The following is a 19229-nucleotide window of genomic DNA, read 5'->3' on the forward strand; positions in this document are numbered from 1 at the left end:
CTACCTTAACATGCCAGCATTCTTTGTTATGGCTCATTTTCTTAATAGATGGATCGCCTTTGCCGACCAGAATCCAGGTCACAATACTCTAATTGCAATCGTTTTTTACAGTTGTAATTAGTAGATCTTTTAAGCTCTAATGTATCGCTGTTTCATTTTCTAGACAAATATTTATCTGGCATAGCCTCCTGCCTATGGTGTGCGAAGTGAAGTAGAGTTATATACCCTATGTCACAGAGGAGTATCTGAACTTGTGCAGCCAAGCTTTCGTTTCACCAAACCTTGTTTCTGCTTTCGAGTGGAAAGCTCCGTTCTAGCAGGCAGGCACCACTTTCAAATTGAAGATGGACTAAAATCTATAAGTGTTAAATGTCCTGTGGTGGCTCAGTGGATTTGACCTTAGCTTGGTAATACGGGACCCAGAGATCGAATCACGCTGCAGGAAGGCACTGCAGGCCCGACGCAAGGACCTTAGTAGTCAAAAGCGTCGTTAATTCTTAAATATAAATGTTAAATATATGCGGCAGCTACCCGGCCCCACAGGCAATATATCTTCTTTGAGTGATAAATAGAAAAATTTACATAAGCAAAAAAGCGGCATTTTCCCAGGGGTCCGAAAGTGCTGCCGTGATTTCGGCTGGGCTTATCATTTGTTTTTTCAGACTTGGGATTGAGGTAGACAAATGCTATAGATGTACCTCTTAAACTTTAAAGTTCTGTCATTGCTAAAGAGATTAGAGCTTATACTTTGCTCCTTTCTTAGTGGTGACGTTAAAAAGTTGGCCTACGGCGAAAAAATCCAATTTTGAACTAAGACAGATAGATTTTTTTTTCGACGGCAATCAGTAGCTCTTGATGAGCCGATCAAAGTATATGTCATCCATTTTTTGGCACAAAAATTTCTTCATGAGATATACTAGTTTGAAAGTTTCAAGGGGTTGACAACTTCAGTATTTATTTCTGAATTAGCGACACTTCTTGACTACTAAGGTCCCTGCGTCGCCCCTGAAGTGCATTCCTGCAGCGTGATTCGATCTCTGGGTCCCGTATTACCAAGCCAAGGTCAAATCCACTGTGCCACCACAGGACGTTGACAACTTCAGTAGTAGGGTACACACTGAAACCAAAAATAGGTCGATACCAATTGTGAGACAAGTAGAGGACTTGTAAGCAACAGTCAGCTGTTAGACCATAATCATCTTCGGCAATAAGGGGTTTGCAACTTTGGCTAGTTGGTGTACCTATTATTTGTTTCTGGTGTATTTGATGGTGAGACCAATTTGGTTCCAGTGGTAAAACATGCGGGGACCTGCAAGTAATAATCGTCTGTTAGGCTACAATCATCTTCAGTGAAAAGGGATTTGTAACTTTTGCTAGTTTGTGTAGCCTACCCATACTCAATGTAACCTAGAATTAAGTGTTTACGCAACGGGTACAAACGATAACGTAAAACAATGAAAGCGCTGAGAAGTTTGTAACTTTTGCTAGTTGGTGTACCCATACTCACTGTAACATAGAATTAAGTGTTTACGCAACGGGTACAAACTATAACGTGAAACAATGAGGCAGATTCGTAATAATTAATAGAGTTTCATCTATGGTATTTTGATCCTGAAAAGTTACGGATAGCTTTATAATACCAGCTCGATTATATAGGATACAACCGCGCGCGTAAGTCGTTACGCGCCATATTAGTTACGCGCCATTGTAGTTGTGTCCCTGTGTACCATCTATGAATATAGATAGATTTATATATGTGTTTTGAACTATGTAGAACTTGCGAATATACAACATTCTTGGCTTTCCCATTGTCTGTGCATATACAAAGCCTTATGTACTTATAATGACGTCATATGCAAACGCTCTTTTTACAAACAAACAAATATGCATACACACAACTCGTTTTTATATAGATAGATAGATAGATAGATACAATACAAATTAACTGCGTAAAACTTGCGAATATACAATATTCTTCGCTGTCCAATTGTCGCTACATATAAATAGATTGTCAGGTTTACCGACCCTCGAAGATGCAACGTACAATTGTCCATGGGAAAAACAATCAGTATTAAGATCTATACCACATTTTTCTAATGATTGACGTTGAGCTTTGTTGATGGTGATTGCAAATGCTAATCGAATTGGGAATTTCAATCTTTTAAATTGAAAAGGCAGATCCGTTGGAATCATGGGAATGCGAGGAATAAGAACAGCCTCACTCTCAAAAGGCCCTGTCATGATTGTGGCTTCTATTACGTTTTCCATTTTTTTTTTACGGCAAGTCGCGTGCCATTGCAAAGCTTTGGTGGGTTGATATTTCTTAACAGTATTATTGGTACGCCTATTTTTAGTTGTAGCACGTGTGGTGGAAACCCTGAAAGATCCACGGAATTTAAAAATTCAGATGGAAAATTAACCGCCTCATTTGGTTCCAAAACTGTGTCGACTGACTTGCAAAGGACTGCCTGGTCTCGAATCTTGGTCAAAACAATATTGTTGATTTCGTGGACGTCTATATTTTTGGGTGCAAGAATCGCTCTTTCACTTAGCCATTTATTATTTTTATATTGTTTAGAATATTCGGAAATACTTTTTCAATCAATTCATTTTTGGACGTCACTAAATTACAGAATTCAGCAGGTAGTTGTATACGTCCTGAAATTGAGTCTACTGGGAGCTTTCCGTTTCCAATTGCCAGCAATTGATCTGAAAATGTTTGACCAGAGTCATCGTTTTGCAATCGGACACGCATATTTGTAGTTAATTTTAATGTTTTTATGTGTGCCCATAAATTAGAATTTTTCAGGCAAGCATTCATTTCGTTTGAAGGGGTTGATCTAGGTATTATAGGTTATGTTTGCCTGAAATCTCCCACAAGCAATATTAATGTGCTGCCAAAGGGTTTCGAGTTCCCTCGCAAATCTTTCAAACATTGATCCAGAGCCTCGAGCAATTTTTTGTGTGCCATTGTGCGCTCGTCCCAAATAATAAGTTTGCATTGCTGCAATACTTTATCCATCCCAAATGATTTGGAAATATTGCACTTGGGAGTTTCTGTAGAATGCAAATTCAGAGGCAATTTCAAGCGGAATGAGCAGTTCTTCCACCAGGCAGCAACATTGCGGCTATTCCGGACGACGCAATTGCCAATGCTATATCAATTTTTGATCGAATTGATGCCAGAATCAGTTTTATCACAAACGTTTTACCAGTACCTCCTGGCGCATCCAAAAAGAAAATTTCTCCAACGTTGTTATCGACACAATGCATTATCGTATCATAAATGTCTTTTTGTTCCGACGTTAACTTGGAAATGTTATTTTGTACATACGACAATAGATCACTCGTACTGTAACTTTGTTCACGATCCAATTCTACACATGTCGAAACAGCAGCGGTACGATTAGGTGAAGGCATTCCCAAATCCTGAAGAGATTTGTTTGCCATACATACGCACAAATCTATATATCTATATATATAAAAATAAGTTGTCTGTCTGTGTGTCTGTCTGTCAGGTAACGTCATGTTTCTGTGTCGACTGACGTCATGAAGTTAGTTGTCGTCATTTTTGCTATGACGGTGACGTCATTAAAGATATTTAATCATGAAGTTAGTTGTCGTCATTTTTGCTATGACGGTGACGTCATTAAAGATATTTAAGACATATATGTTCACGTAGAAATCTATCAATGTTTAAGTTTAAAATGACTGATGAACTTACAATGGCAAAAGCCGATGAAGATGCTCAAAGAGTCTATGCCAAAAAACTTGCTGCTGATAAAGAGAGTGAGAAAAGAAAGCGTGCCGAGGAATCAAAAGAACAGCAAGGAAACAGGCTTGAGGCTGATAGAGAAAGAAAGAACAGAAAGCGTGCCGAGGAATCAAAAGAACAGCAAGGAAACAGGCTTGAGGCTGATAGAGAAAGAAAGAACAGAAAGCGTGCCGAGGAACTACCAGAGCAACGCGACAGCAGACTTGCTGCTAAAAGAGAAAGTGAAAAAAGAAGGCGTGCCTAAGAATCACAAGAACAACAAGAAATCAGGCTTGCTGCTGATAGAAAAAGTAAGAAAAGAAAGCGTGCCGAGGAATCACAAGAACAGCAAGAAATCAGGCTTGCTGCTGATAGAGAAAGTAAGAAAAGAAAGCGTGCCGAGGAATCACAAAAACAGCAAGAAATCAGGCTTGCTGCTGATAGAGAAAGTCAGAAAAGAAAGCGTGCCGAGGAATCAAAAGAACAGCAAGGAAACAGGCTTGAGGCTGATAGAGAAAGAAAGAACAGAAAGCGTGCCGAGGAGTCAAAAGAACAGCAAGGAAACAGGCTTGAGGCTGATAGAGAAAGAAAGAACAGAAAGCGTGCCGAGGAACTACCAGAGCAACGCGAAAGCAGACTTGCTGCTAAAAGAGAAAGTGAAAAAAGAAGGCCTGCAGAGGAATCACAAGAACAGCAAGAAATCAGGCTTGCTGCTGATAGAGAAAGTAAGAAAAGAAAGCGTGCCGAGGAATCACAAGAACAGCAAGAAATCAGGCTTGCTGCTGATAGAGAAAGTAAGAAAAGAAAGCGTGCCGAGGAATCAGAGCAACCTGAAAGTTATCGCCTGGCATTCAGGTACAGCCCAGTCGATGATTATAGCTTGAGTAGATGTGTTCAAATCGGGACAATGTCTAAAATTTGTCCCTATTGCAAGGCCTTGAAATTCAATGGTGAAACAATGGGAATGTGTTGCGCCTCAGGAAAAGTTAAACTTCCTCTATTGGCTGCACCAACAGAGCCATTGAAGACTTTCCTTACTGGAACTATGTCAGAATCTAAGCGGTTTTTGTCAAAAATCAGAAAATACAACTCATGTTTCCAAATGACGTCGTTTGGAGCACAAATCGAAAATCCAGATCAATTTATGTCTACTTTCAAAGTAAAAGGGCAAATTTATCATAGAGCAGGGTCCCTTCTACCATTCTCAGGCGAGAATCATACATTTTTACAACTGCACTTAGTGATAGAAATTCTGCGAAATTTCTCCCGACGTTGAAAGGACAATCGTTTCCCAATTGCAACATCTTTTCCACGAAAGTAATAATTTAGTGCGTCTGTTCAAAACAGCCATCGATTTGATGCCTACTGATACGCATAAAATTGTTATTTCCGCTGACAAAACGCCTCCTGGCCAACATGTGCGTAGATACAATGCTCCAACTATCGACGAAGTGGCAATCGTTATGGTCGGTGATCAGTTTTTACCTCGATATATTATTCTTCATAAGCGAAACGCTCAGTTGTTAAGAATTGCTCAAACTCATCGATGCTACGATGCCCTACAATATCCTATCATTTTTTGGGATGGAGCCGACGGCTATCACTTTAATATTAAATTGATGAATCCAGCCACTAACAAAGAAATGAATAAGAAATGCAGTGCAATGCATTATTATTCCTATAGACTAATAATTCGGCAGGATGAAGAAAATTATATTTTAAAATGCCGTGAATTTTTTCACCAATTTGTCGTTGATATGTATGCTAAAATTGAATCAGAACGTTTGCTATATATCCGCCTGAATCAGACCAAGCTCCGCTCTGAAAAATACATACATTTGCGAGATGCAGTTATAAATGACGGTAATACAACAAACGTTGGAAGATTAACAATTTTACCTTCGTCATATGCTGGCAGTCCCCGTCATATGCATGAATATGCTCAAGATGCTATTGCGTATGTTCGTCTCTATGGTCGTCCAGATTTATTTATTACATTTACATGTAATCAATCTTGGGACGAGATACTGCAGCTTTTACTTCAAGGACAATCGGCGGTTCATAGGGATGACATTACGGCCCGTGTCTTCTGGCAAAAGTTGAAATCACTGATAAACTACATAGTAAAACTTGAAGTGTTTGGGTCAGTGCGATGCTGGATGTACTCAGTGGAATGGCAAAAACGAGGTTTGCCACACGCATATATACTAATCTGGCTACATAAAAAAATTACTTCGAACGAAATTGATGATGTGATTTCCGCTGAAATACCTGAAGAAAATGTCGACAAGGGGTTACATGATATTATTGTAAAAAATATGATACATGGACCTTGCGGTGCACTGAACGAAAATTCACCATGCATGGCCAAAGGAAGGTGCACAAAGCAATATCCTCGACTTTTAGTATCCAACACAATTACTGGCAATGATGGTTACCCACAATATAGAAGAAGATCTACTGAAGATGGCGGTAAAACAGCAATAATAAAGAAGCGTAACGGTACCACCATCGAAGTAGATAACCAGTGGGTTGTTCCATATTCCCCATTATTATCAAAAACATTTAATGCACACATAAACGTTGAATACTGTAACTCCGTAAAGGCAATCAAATACATATGTAAATACGTCAACAAAGGCAGTGACATGGCAGTTTTTGGCTTGCAGCCCGAAATCAAAGATTTCGACGAAATCGTACAATATCAGGCCGGAAGATACATAAGCAGTAATGAAGCTGTTTGGCGAATTCTTTCATTTCCGATACATGAACGTAGTCCAGCTGTTGTTCACTTATCGGTACATTTACAGAATGGTCAACGCGTTTATTTCACGGAAACCAACGTGCAACAAAGAGCCCTGAATCCACCGGATACAACATTAACAGCTTTTTTTCACTTTGCAAAAATGATTCTTTTGCAAAAAAAACTGCTGTATACTGAAGTGCCTTCGTATTACACGTGGAATACTAAAAAAAAGTATTTGAACGTCGAAAACAGGGTAAGTCAGTCGACGGCCAACCTACCATCTTCAAAGATACCACGATAGGAAGACTCTACACCGTTCACCCCAATCAACATGAATGCTTCTTTCTACGCCTGCTTTTGGTGAATGTACCCAGTCCGACATCCTTTGAGTATTTGAGAACTGTAAACGGTACTATACATGACACTTACCGTAGTGCATGCCAAGCTCTGAATTTATTGGAGAATGACCAACACTGGGATAACTGCATCAATGACGCGTTCGAAACGTCAACCCCAAGTCAAATTCGTGCATTGTTTGGCATCATTTTAACAACTTGCTCTCCATCAGCTCCTACAGAGTTATGGAAAAAATATAAGTCAAAAATGTCCGAAGATATACTCCATCGAAAACAGTTAGAGACGTCAGATATGACTTTTGATTTTACATCAGAAATTTATAACTACACTTTAGTTGTTATAGAAGATTTGTGCGTACGTATGGCAAACAAACCTCTTCAGGATTTGGGAATGCCTTCACCTAACCGTATCGCTGCTGTTTCGACATGTGTAGAATTGGATCGTGAACAAAGTTACAGTACGAGTGATCTATTGTCGTATGTACAAAATAACATTTCCAAGTTAACGTCGGAACAAAAAGACATTTATGATACGATAATGCATTGTGTCGATAACAACGTTGGAGAAATTTTCTTTTTGGATGCGCCAGGAGGTACTGGTAAAACGTTTGTGATAAAACTGATTCTGGCATCAATTCGATCAAAAAATGATATAGCGTTGGCAATTGCGTCGTCCGGAATAGCCGCAACATTGCTGCCTGGTGGAAAAACTGCTCATTCCGCTTTGAAATTGCCTCTGAACTTGCATTCTACAGAAACTCCCACGTGCAATATTTCCAAATCATCTGGGAGGGGTAAAGTATTGCAGCAATGCAAACTTATTATTTGGGATGAGTGCACAATGGCACACAAAAAATCGCTCGAGGCTCTGGATCAATGCTTGAAAGATTTGCGAGGGAAGTCGAAACCCTTTGGCAGCACATTAATATTGCTTGCGGGAGATTTCAGGCAAACATTACCTATAATACCTAAATCAACTCCTGCAGGCATTCCCATGATTCCAACGGATCTGCTTTTTCAATTTAAAAGATTGCAATTTCCAATTCGATTAGCATTTGCAACCACCATCAACAAAGCTCAAGGGCAATCACTAGAAAAATGCGGTATAGATCTTAATACAGATTGCTTTAACAATGTACAATTGTATGTTGCATCTTTGAGGGTCGGTAAACCTGACAATCTATACGCACAGACAATGGGACAGCGAAGACGAGGCAGTTTCGTAATAATTAGTAGAGTGTCCTCTAGGGTATTTTGATCCTGAAAAGTTACGGATAGCTTTATAATACCAACTAGATCATATAAGATACTGTTTTAAGTTTTTATCCGTCACGATGTCTACGATTGATATGGATAACGTTCAACTGGCTGCAAAGTCAATTTAGCCCCTTCTTTCGGTATTATCGATAGCTCGTGATGAGCTGATAAAAAATACGTCATAGTAGTTTCTTCATAATTAGCAGTGTCATTTACGGTATTTTGATCCTGAAAAGTTACAGACAGCTTTATAATACCAACTGGATTATATAAGATATTGGTCTAAGCTTTCGTCCGTCACGATGTCTCCGATTGAAAAGGATAAAGTTCAACTGGCTGCAAAGTTCAACTGTATCATGCGATAACTAATCGCGTTCTTCTTTGAGCATAACGTTTTAAAAGCTTCGATAGGCTGACAACTTCAGCGTTTAACCGATAGCAAAGAAACAAAACCAAAGTGTTGCTCTCACAACACTTTATTCGGCGAAGCCGAAATAAAGCCGTTGCTTAGGCAACGTAGGTCTAGTTACTATTAAGATCATTCAAATTCATAGTTCCCATTTTTGAACCAGCAGTAAATGGCAATTTGTATCACTACGTCATTCTTTTAACATTTTTTCTTTAAACTTTTGGCTACAATAAGTCGAGTCTCGTTATTTACTAGATATTTACTCGTTATTTACTGTTGCTAATTTTGCAACCATAATGGATTTAAAATGAAACAAAATAAAAAAATGCATCAGTGAATTGAACTAGAAAGGTAAGAGCCTTGTGTCTTGAATGAATTTCGATCTTGGAGAGTTTCGGATCTAAATGTTTTTTCTTTTTGGTTCGAATGGGGAGCATTATTCTATTCCTAACAGCTAATTTAAAACCATTAGGAAGAAGCTGATTAATTCTAGTAGTTAAACTTGGTTATCAAAAGTGGAGGTGGCTCTGCATGAGTGAAGCGCTCTGTGCTTTTCTCCTCTCTTTATACTCCTAAAACAATGTTCAGAACGGTAAACTCAAGTTAATCAAATGGCCATTGGACATTGAAGCAAGCTCTTTCTGATGAGTAAGGCAAGTTTCAGGGCTGTTTTTAATAAGTTGGAGGTGTTTTTAATAAGTTGGAGGTGAATGGAGTTCGTCTGGAATGAGGCAGACTCTGTCTGCTGACACCGTGCCTCTGGATATGGGGTTTCTCCCCTAACTAAACACTCCGATCAGGACGGCCGCAACCTCATGTGGCAGGTGGAGCCAACCCCGGGAATGTCAGTACCTAGGTTTAACCTAGCTCTAATCAGATTCCAGGCCTAGGGTCGGTTGGGCTAGCGACCCTCCACCTGAAACTTAAGTGCTACGAAAAGTGACAATATAGCCTCGGACCCGGATTCCCTTTTAAGATCTCGACCATCGCGCGTCAATGGACATGCTGACGACGTCAGAAAGATTGACAGACTAAAACTTATGGACCGAAGGGGGCTACGAATAGCCATCTGGAATGTCTTGACTCTGAATGCACCTGTGTCAAGAAGGAATGGTGTTGGCCTTGCACTAAATAGCCTTACAAGAAGGCCTTACTTTTACACGAAGCTGTATCTGACATATTAATGAAGATACCACGTGGCATAGTTGGTCCTGTATCCCCCGACCCACTTAACGACAATGGGCTCGCCTTACTTGAGCTGTGCCGATCTCACGACCTTTACATTGCAAACACCTACTTCCAACGCAAAACTATTCATTGGTACACGTGGTATAGTAAAGACGGTCGTACAAAGAAGATGATTGACTACGTCATTATTTCCAAACGCTGGAGATCATTGGTGAAGAACTGCAGAACTTACAGATCAGCAGAGATTGGAAACGCAGACCATTGGCTTGTGTGCACCGATCTTCGGCTTCGCCTCCACGCACAACGATCGAAAAGAAAACCCATCGCTGCAGATACTGGGAAACTAAAGGAACCAGATACTCGCCAGAAATACAGTATCGAGACATCGAATCGCTTCGAGGCCCCTGGCTCACTTAATAGCAGCGAAGATCTCTGGAAGCATTTTAAATTGAAGACCAGCGAAGCAGCACAGCTAGTGGCAAGAGGAGTTACCCAAAGAAATCGTGGCTAACTAATGAAACACTGCAAGTCATAGAGCAAAGACTGAAGCCAAGACTTCTTGGGGACATGACCACATATCGAAGGCTCAATGAAGTGCGGAACAGACTAGTTCACCGAGATAGAACCCAGTTTGTTGCAAGGAAAGTCGATGAAATTGAGCTAGCTGCAAAAAAGAAATAAATAGGCAGCATATTCAAGCATATCCAAGATCTCACTGAAAATAAATCTCCCACCTGGGGTCCCGTCCTGTCCAGGAATGGTGCACTTCTTTCTGACGAAGGTTCTTGTCTCGAGCGGTGGAAGGACCACTTCTGTTCGCTCCTCAACAATACTGGTCCGTCTGCGCCTCTTAATGATAGTCCCAGCCAACCTTGCAGTCAAAGACCTGGAACAGATGTTCCTCCAGATGAGCCTTTCAGCCCCTCAGAAATTGGACATGCAGTAAAAAGGCTCAAGAATAATAAAGCTGCTTGTATTGGTGGCTTAAAGTCAGAGCTGCTAAAATATGGAGGTCCTGCAATGCTCCTGTTTCTACACACCCTGTTCTCTACAATCTGGCAAACAGAGATAATTCCCGAGGATTGGCGGAAGGGTGTCATCATCCCCTTATGGAAGAGAAAAGGCTCAAGAAGCGGCTGCTTCAACTACCGAGGAATAACCCTACTGTCAGTCCCTGGCAAACTGTTTTCAATGGTCCTACTGGATCGATGTCGGAGCATCATTCGAAAAATCCGGCGACCGTAGCAAGCTGGTTTTATCTTGGATCGTTCAACCATCGAGCAGATTTTCACAATTCCACAAATAGTAGAGAAGACCACAGAGTTTCGACAAAAAGTATTTATTGCCTTCGTTGACTTCCGTGCTGCATTTGACTCAGTCGATCGAAAAGCTCTTTGGCAGATTCTAGAGTTGACTGGCCTACCCGAGAAATATTGCAGACTTCTCAAGGCGCTGCAGAATGGGACAGAGAGCTGTGTACAAGTATATGGTCGGCGCAGCCCGTTCTTTCAAATCACGACAGGGGTGCGTCAAGGATGTACAGTGGCCCCAGAGCTCTTCAATGTCATCATAGATTACGTTATGACATAAACCACTTCACGTCTCAGCTTTGGGCTCAAATTCGGAGATCATACCATACAGATGTTGATTTTACCGATGACTTGGCCATTCTGGCGGAATCCATGGAGCAGCTGCTGGAAGCGCTCCGAATTCTGCAAGAAGAGGCTGCCAAAGTAGGACTGCATATAAACTGGAACAAAACTAAAATTACGGCCATAGACCCGTCTTCTCCTACTGTTAACTCTCCAGTTAACCTGGACAGCACCACTAGCATCGAGGTTGTTAAAGACTTCGCCTACCTGGGCTCCGTAATTTCTTCAAATGGCTCACTTCTCCCCGAGCTGCAGGCGAGAATATCTAAAGCGTCTTCTGTTATGGGTAGACTGAATCGTCACCTCTGGCGAAAACCAAACATCAGTCGCACAACGAAATTGCGGTTCTTCAACGCTCTAGTTGGCTCTGATGCTCTACGGAACTGAGACATGGCAAGCATCAGCTGCAACCCTCAATAAAATGGACGTATTTCATGCAAAGAGCCTGAGGAGGATTGAGGGCCTACAATGGTCCGACTTCGTCAGCAATGAAAAGATTCTGCAGCTCACAAAGCAGTCTTGGTTTTCGACTCAAGCAGCCGAGCGAACCTTACGATGGTTCGGACATCTGCTTCGAATGCTACCATATCTACCCGCAAAGATGATCTATGACTTCGACCCTATCAAAGTTGGTTTGAAGCGACCTCGCGGCCGACCGACAGCCTGTCCGAGTTCTTGACGATGGAAAACATCAGACATGGCGAAGAGCAAATACTCGCCATGGACCGAAGTGGATGGAGGAAGCAGACGTCACTCTCTACAGCGAGCAGTGCCCGGCAGGAGACTTTAGTTAGTAAGTAAGTAAGTAATTAAAAGGCAAGAAGGCTCCCTCTTTTTCTATTTGGACCGGGATACCATCGTGGCAAAATAAGATATAAGATTGAAAACTTTTATTGATATCCGAATGAAAAGTATGGAAGTTTAAAAAACTGTTTGTTGGGCAATTTCCCTTAAATATTTTAATTATGATACTAAATATTACCCGCAAAACCCTGATAAACCTAGGGAAATACTTTAAGAACGAATTTTGTAATAAGAGAGCAATAGAAGAGAATTTTTTGTTAAAAATCCTTCTTGCATATTTGCATTTGCTTTAAACAACTGATTTTATTCTAAATGTCTTCGAAGACATTCGGCAAAGAAACGCTTGCGATCGCCAGCTGGGTACATATTTGTACAGCAAAAGGGTTTTAGTTGAGCCGTAATTAAAATTTAGCATAAAAAAAATTGTCTTTAAGAGGGGGGAAGTTGTTCCCCACACATGCAGGAAATTCTTGAGAAGTATAAGAAACAATGGGTAATATTATGGGTAAGAAATGCACCAGGGGTCTCTTGGCTAAAAGACAGTCTTGTTCACAGGCTTTTAAGATCGGCAGCTCGGCCAAAGGCCACAACACAAATAGTGCTCGACTTCCTCATAAGTTTCAGGTCCTTGCAAATAGTACTGGCTTCAACTGAACGGAACTGAAATCTTTGGCTATTGTTACATTTTGCCCACGAGAAACAAGAAGTATTACATGGATCCTTTAGTTTCATATGGATCCCGTTTAGTAACCCAGGTCAAGATGTATATTGGGGACCTTTTCATTGAAATATACCAGGACCTTCTAATTAAAAATGACTTCAAAATTGTCAGGTATTTTACTAGTTTGAATTGAAACATTAAAATTATTGCTCAGACACCATAAAAATTTTTGCAATTTATATAATAACTTCAGAGATTCTGAACTGAACTTAAAAAATTTTCAACTTTTTTTTCATGTCTTAAATTCTTTCGATTTGTAATGTTATATGCGTCATATATGTAAAAACGATACAATCACTCTTGCGGTAGGGGGGGGGGAGAATGATATAACTCATCAAACTTTTGGTTTCCTTTTTTAAGGTTTTTGAATTATTGTAATCCCTTGTTAAAATATACAAATATTTTTGCAATATTCAAAGATATTTGATTATTACAGCAAGTCCGATTTCTAATAACGATTTCTACTAAGCTTCAAACTTTGGTTTTCTTTTTTAAGGTTTTGGAATTGCTGTAATTCCTTGTCAAAATACATACAAATACTTGCAATTTCTAGCTTTTTGCTCTTTAAGCATGCGACAACGTCATTGCAATACTGATGTACATAAAAATGAAGCCACACACATAAATAGTTTTTTTTCCTATATTAAGGCTCTTACATTAAATTACCTTAAATCGCATTTACAGCGAGATAAGGTGGACTGAATCCTCCTGTAGAACATCTCGCTGTTAAATTGATGAGGTGACACAATTAGTGGGTGTGATGGGGTGTGGCGTCAAGCTGGTACTTCCATTCCGCGTTACTCCACTCCAAATCAACTGCATTTTCGAAAGAATCAATCGAATCATCAGTGACAGTCTCATCGGAAAGACTGTTCCAAGTTGAGACAGCACGTACTGAGAAAAAGTTCGTCCTCTCTCTGCGTCTGGAGTGCTCCTGTTGCAGCTTCATTGAGTGGCCTCGTGTCATAGTGGCAAGGGAGGGAGTAAAAATGGAGTTAGCCATGTTGTTTTGGTACATTTTCTTGACAAAAATGACATCTCCTCTGTGCCGCCGGTAAACCAATGTGGGTATCTTCAGGCGACGCAGACGTTCAGGGTAGGGAACCTGTTGGTGTGGGGCCCAAAGCTTAGTTGATCTTCTCTGTACGCTCTCTAGGGCTGCCACATATCTCTTATATTGAGGATTTGTAACGGGACAGCAAAAGTCCAAATGTGGTCTTACTAGAGCATTATATAATTTCCTTATTATCAGAGGATGGCGCGATGATATGGTTCGTTTAATTAGTCCCAGGGCTCTGTTGGCCTTAGCAACTTGTTGTATAGTGTGCTCATGGAACTGAAACTTCCTGACAACGATCACCCCTAAGTCTCATTCACTCTCAACAGCCTCAACTTGGATACGTGTGCCAGATTTATCCAGCATAAGATATGAAGTCTGATTATTGTGAGGACCCATGTGAAGGACTTTGCATTTTGATGGGTTGAACTCCATCATCAAGGTGGAAGCCCATAAGGAGAGACTATTCAAGTCATTTTGCAGGGTTCCATCGGGAATTCCAATTAGTTTGCTATCATCAGCGTAGAGAGTGATGGGGCTATGTAGAACATCCTCACAATCTATATATATATATATATATATATATATATATATATATATATATATATATATATATATATATATATATATATATATATATATATATATATATACTAGCTGTTGGGGTGGCGCTTGGCGCCACCCCAACACCTAGTTGGTGGGGGCACTTCGCGCCCCCCCCCCCCAAGCCCCCCCGCGCGCGTAAGTCGTTACGCGCCATATTAGTTACGCGCCATTGTAGTTGTGTCCCTATGTCCCACCTGTGAATATAGATAGATATATATATATATATATATATATATATATATATATATATATATATATATATATATATATATATGTATATATATATATATATATATATATATATATATATATATATATATATGTTTTTAACTACGTAAAACTTGCGAATATACAACATTCTTTGCTGTCCCATTGTCTGTGCATATAAATAGATTTTCAGGTTTACCGACTCTTGAACATGCAACATATAATGGTCCATGGGAAAACAATCCGTATTCAGATCTATACCTCATGATTCTAATGATTGCCCTTGAGCTTTGTTGATGGTGATTGCTAATCGACCATTCCCTGAGTCGCCATCGTCATTTATATATCCCCCTGTGCACCCCGGCGTCCCCTTTGTAGTTATGTCCCTGTGTCCCGGTCGTCATTTATATTCCCTGTGTCCCGGTCGTCATTTGTGTCTCGGTGTTCCAGTCTGTGATTTCTCTTTGAGTGTCCCGGGCGTCATTTATATTCCTTGTGTCCCGGTGTCCCGGTCGTCATTTATATCCCCCTGTGCCCCCCGGCGTCCCCATTGTAGTTGTGTCCCTGTGTCCCGGTCGTCATTTATATTCCCTGTGTCCCGGTCGTCATTTGTATCCCGGTGTCCCGGTCTGTATATACATTCGTTTTTTAATTTTGTTTTTCTCCTTTATTTTTTTCCTTTTTTCTTTTTTTTCTTTTTTAGTTTATTTAGATTTTTAGATTTTTTAGTTTTTTTATTAGTTTTTAGTTTTTTTGTAGTTTTTACCATTTTTTTAGTTTTTTTAGTTTTTTTTTACTTATGTCCTGGTCGTCATTTATACTCCCTGTGTCCCGGTCGTCATTTGTGTCTCGGTGCTTTGTTGATTGCTAATTTATATTATATTTATATTTATATTTTTTATATTTATTAATATTTTTTTAGTTTTCTTTTTCTCTTATTTTTCAGTTTTTTCCTTTTTTTTAGTTTTTTCTTTTTTAGTTTTAGTTTTTTTTTGTTTTTTACCTTTTTTTAGTTTTTTTAGTTTTTTTAGTTTTTTAGCTTTTTTAGTTTTTTTATTAGTTTTTAGTTTTTTTTTTAGTTTTTGCCTTTTTTTAGTTTTTTCAGTTTTTTTTAGTTTTTAGTTTTTTACCTTTTTTTAGTTTTTTTTAGTTTTTTAGCTTTTTTAGTTTTTTTTCTTTTTATTTTTTTTTGTAGTTTTTACCTTTTTTAGTTTTTTTTCTTCTTTTGTATTAGTGTGAAATAATTCAGACGTCATATGCGGACAAACACGACGTCACTCGACAGACAGACAGACAGACATAACCCACAAATAACTTATTTTTATATATATTTATTCATATTTTTTTAGTTTTCGTTTTCTCTTTTATTTTTCAGTTTTTTCCTTTTTTTAGTTTTTTTCTTTTTTAGTTTTTAGTTTTTTTTAGTTTTTTACCTTTTTTTAGTTTTTTTTTAGTTTTTTTAGTTTTTTAGCTTTTTTAGTTTTTTTTATTAGTTTTTATTTTTTTTTGTAGTTTTTGCCTTTTTTTTATTTTTTTTCAGTTTTTTTTTAGTTATTAGATTTTTACCTTTTTTTAGTTTTTTTTTAGTTTTTTAGCTTTTTTAGTTTTTTTTTTCTTTTTAGTTTTTTTTGTAGTTTTTACCTTTTTTAGTTTTTTTCTTCTTTTGTATTAGTGTGAAATAATTTAGTGTGACGTCACCTGATCCACAGATCCACACACAGACAACTTATTTTTATATAGTTCTTTTAGTTTTTACCTTTTTTAGTTTTTTTAGTTTTTTAGATGAGAATTTTTTTTAGTTTTTTTCCTTTTTTTCTTTTTAGTTTTTTATTGGTTTTTACATTTTTTTTTAGCTTTTTTAGTTTTTTTCGTTTTTTCTTTTTACTTTTTTTTTAGTTTTTATCTTTTTTATTTTTTTTATTTTTATTCTTAATTTTATTAGTTTTCTTTTTCTCTTCTATTTTTCAGTTTTTTCCTTTTTTTAAGTTTTTTTTTTAGTTTTTAGTTTTTTTAGTTTTTTTTCCTTTTTTTCTTTTTAGTTTTTTATTGGTTTTTACCTTTTTTTTAGCTTTTTTAGTTTTTTTCGTTTTTTCTTTTTACTTTTTTTTTAGTTTTTATCTTTTTTATTTTTTTTTATTTTATTCTTAATTTTATTCATTTATATATCCCCCTGTGCACCCCGGCGTCCCCTTTGTAGTTATGTCCCTGTGTCCCGGTCGTCGTCATTTATACTCCCTGTGTCCCGGTGCTTTGTTGATTGCTAATCGAACATTCCTTTTGTCTCGGTCGCTTTCTCTTTGAGTGTCGTCATTTATTTAGATTGTTTCTCCTTTATTTTTCAGTTTTTTTCCTTTTTTTAGTTTTTTTTTCTTTTTTAGTTCTTTTAGTTTTTACCTTTTTTAGTTTTTTTTAGTTTTTTAGATGAAAATTTTCTTTAGTTTTTTTCCTTTTTTTCTTTTTAGTTTTTTATTGGTTTTTACCTTTTTTTTTAGCTTTTTTAGTTTTTTTCGTTTTTTCTTTTTACTTTTTTTTTATTTTTTATCTGTTTTATTTTTTTTTATTTTTATTCTTAATTTTATTAGTTTTCTTTTTCTCTTCTATTTTTCAGTTTTTTCCTTTTTTTTAAGTTTTTTTTTTAGTTTTTAGTTTTTTTAGTTTTTTTTTTTCCTTTTTTTCTTTTTAGTTTTTTATTGGTTTTTACCTTTTTTTTAGCTTTTTTAGTTTTTTTTCGTTTTTTCTTTTTACTTTTTTTTAGTTTTTATCTTTTTTATTTTTTTTATTTTATTCTTAATTTTATTAGTTTTCTTTTTCTCTTCTATTTTTCAGTTTTTTCCTTTTTTTAAGTTTTTTTTTTAGTTTTTAGTTTTTTTAGTTTTTTAGTTTTTTTTAGTTTTTTTTAGTTTTTTAGCTTTTTTATTTTTTTTATTAGTTTTTAGTTTTTTTTGTAGTTTTTGCCTTTTTTTAGTTTTTTCAGTTTTTTTTTTTAGTTTTTAGTTTTTTACCTTTTTTGTGGATCGTCACCTGATCCACAGATCCACAGATCCACAGACAACTTATTTTTATATATATAGATATATATCTATATATATAAAAATAAGTTGTCTGTGTGTGGATCTGTGGATCTGTGGATCAGGTGACGTCACACTAAATTATTTCACACTAATACAAAAGAAGAAAAAAACTAAAAAAGGTAAAAACTACAAAAAAAACTAAAAAGAAAAAAAAACTAAAAAAGCTAAAAAACTAAAAAAAAAAAATAAAAAAAGGTAAAAATCTAATAACTAAAAAAAAACTGAAAAAACTAAAAAAAGGCAAAAACTACAAAAAAAAATAAAAACTAATAAAAAAACTAAAAAAGCTAAAAAACTAAAAAAACTAAAAAAAACTAAAAAAAGGTAAAAAACTAAAAAAAACTAAAAACTAAAAAAGAAAAAAACTAAAAAAAAGGAAAAAACTGAAAAATAAAAGAGAAAAAGAAAACTAAAAAAATATGAATAAATATATATAAAAATAAGTTGTTTGTGGGTTATGTCTGTCTGTCTGTCTGTCGAGTGACGTCGTGTTTGTCCGCATATGACGTCTGAATTATTTCACACTAATACAAAAGAAGAAAAAAAACTAAAAAAGGTAAAAACTACAAAAAAAACTAAAAAGAAAAAAAACTAAAAAAGCTAAAAAACTAAAAAAAACTAAAAAAAGGTAAAAAACTAAAAAAACTAAAAAAAGGTAAAAAACAAAAAAAAACTAAAAACTAAAAAAGAAAAAACTAAAAAAAAGGAAAAAACTGAAAAATAAGAGAAAAATTAAACTAAAAAAATATTAATAAATATAAAAAATATAAATATAAATATAATATAAATTAGCAATCAACAAAGCACCGAGACACAAATGACGACCGGGACACAGGGAGTATAAATGACGACCAGGACTTAAGTAAAAAAAAAAAACTAAAAAAAACTAAAAAAATGGTAAAAACTACAAAAAAACTAAAAACTAATAAAAAAACTAAAAAATCTAAAAATCTAAATAAACTAAAAAAGAAAAAAAAGAAAAAAGGAAAAAAATAAAGGAGAAAAACAAAACTAAGAAACGAATGTATATACAGACCGGGACACCGGGATACAAATGACGACCGGGACACAGGGAATATAAATGACGACCGGGACACAGGGACACAACTACAATGGGGACGCCGGGGGGCACAGGGGGATATAAATGACGATCGGGACACCGGGACACAAGGAATATAAATGACGCCCGGGACACTCAAAGAGAAATCACAGACTGGAACACCGGGACACAAATGACGACCGGGACACAGGGAATATAAATGACGACCGGGACACAGGGACATAACTACAAAGGGGGACGCCGGGGTGCACAGGGGGATATATAAATGACGATGGCGACTCAGGAAATGGTCGATTAGCAATCACCATCAACAAAGCTCAAGGGCAATCATTAGAATCATG

At 37.0% G+C, this 19229-nt stretch overlaps 1 protein-coding gene and 2 long non-coding RNA genes across 4 annotated transcripts in view; 2 read left to right on the top strand and 1 right to left on the bottom strand.

Annotated features, from left to right (window-relative positions):
• Window positions 1-19229, bottom strand: part of LOC136029163 (uncharacterized) — a 902097-nt gene that overhangs the window by 593635 nt on the left and 289233 nt on the right. The gene's annotated exons all lie outside the window — the stretch shown is intronic.
• LOC136039969 (uncharacterized) overlaps window positions 1-19229 on the top strand; it is a 42061-nt gene that overhangs the window by 6953 nt on the left and 15879 nt on the right. The gene's annotated exons all lie outside the window — the stretch shown is intronic.
• Window positions 17647-19229, top strand: part of LOC136029149 (uncharacterized) — a 2737-nt gene continuing 1154 nt past the window's right edge. The window contains exon 1 of the long non-coding RNA XR_010617988.1: window positions 17647-18456. This is a non-coding gene — a long non-coding RNA (uncharacterized LOC136029149). The remainder of the gene's footprint in view (window positions 18457-19229) is intronic.

Source organism: Artemia franciscana, chromosome 1 (assembly GCF_032884065.1).
Source record: "Artemia franciscana chromosome 1, ASM3288406v1, whole genome shotgun sequence".
Taxonomy (NCBI): Eukaryota; Metazoa; Arthropoda; class Branchiopoda; order Anostraca; family Artemiidae; genus Artemia; species Artemia franciscana.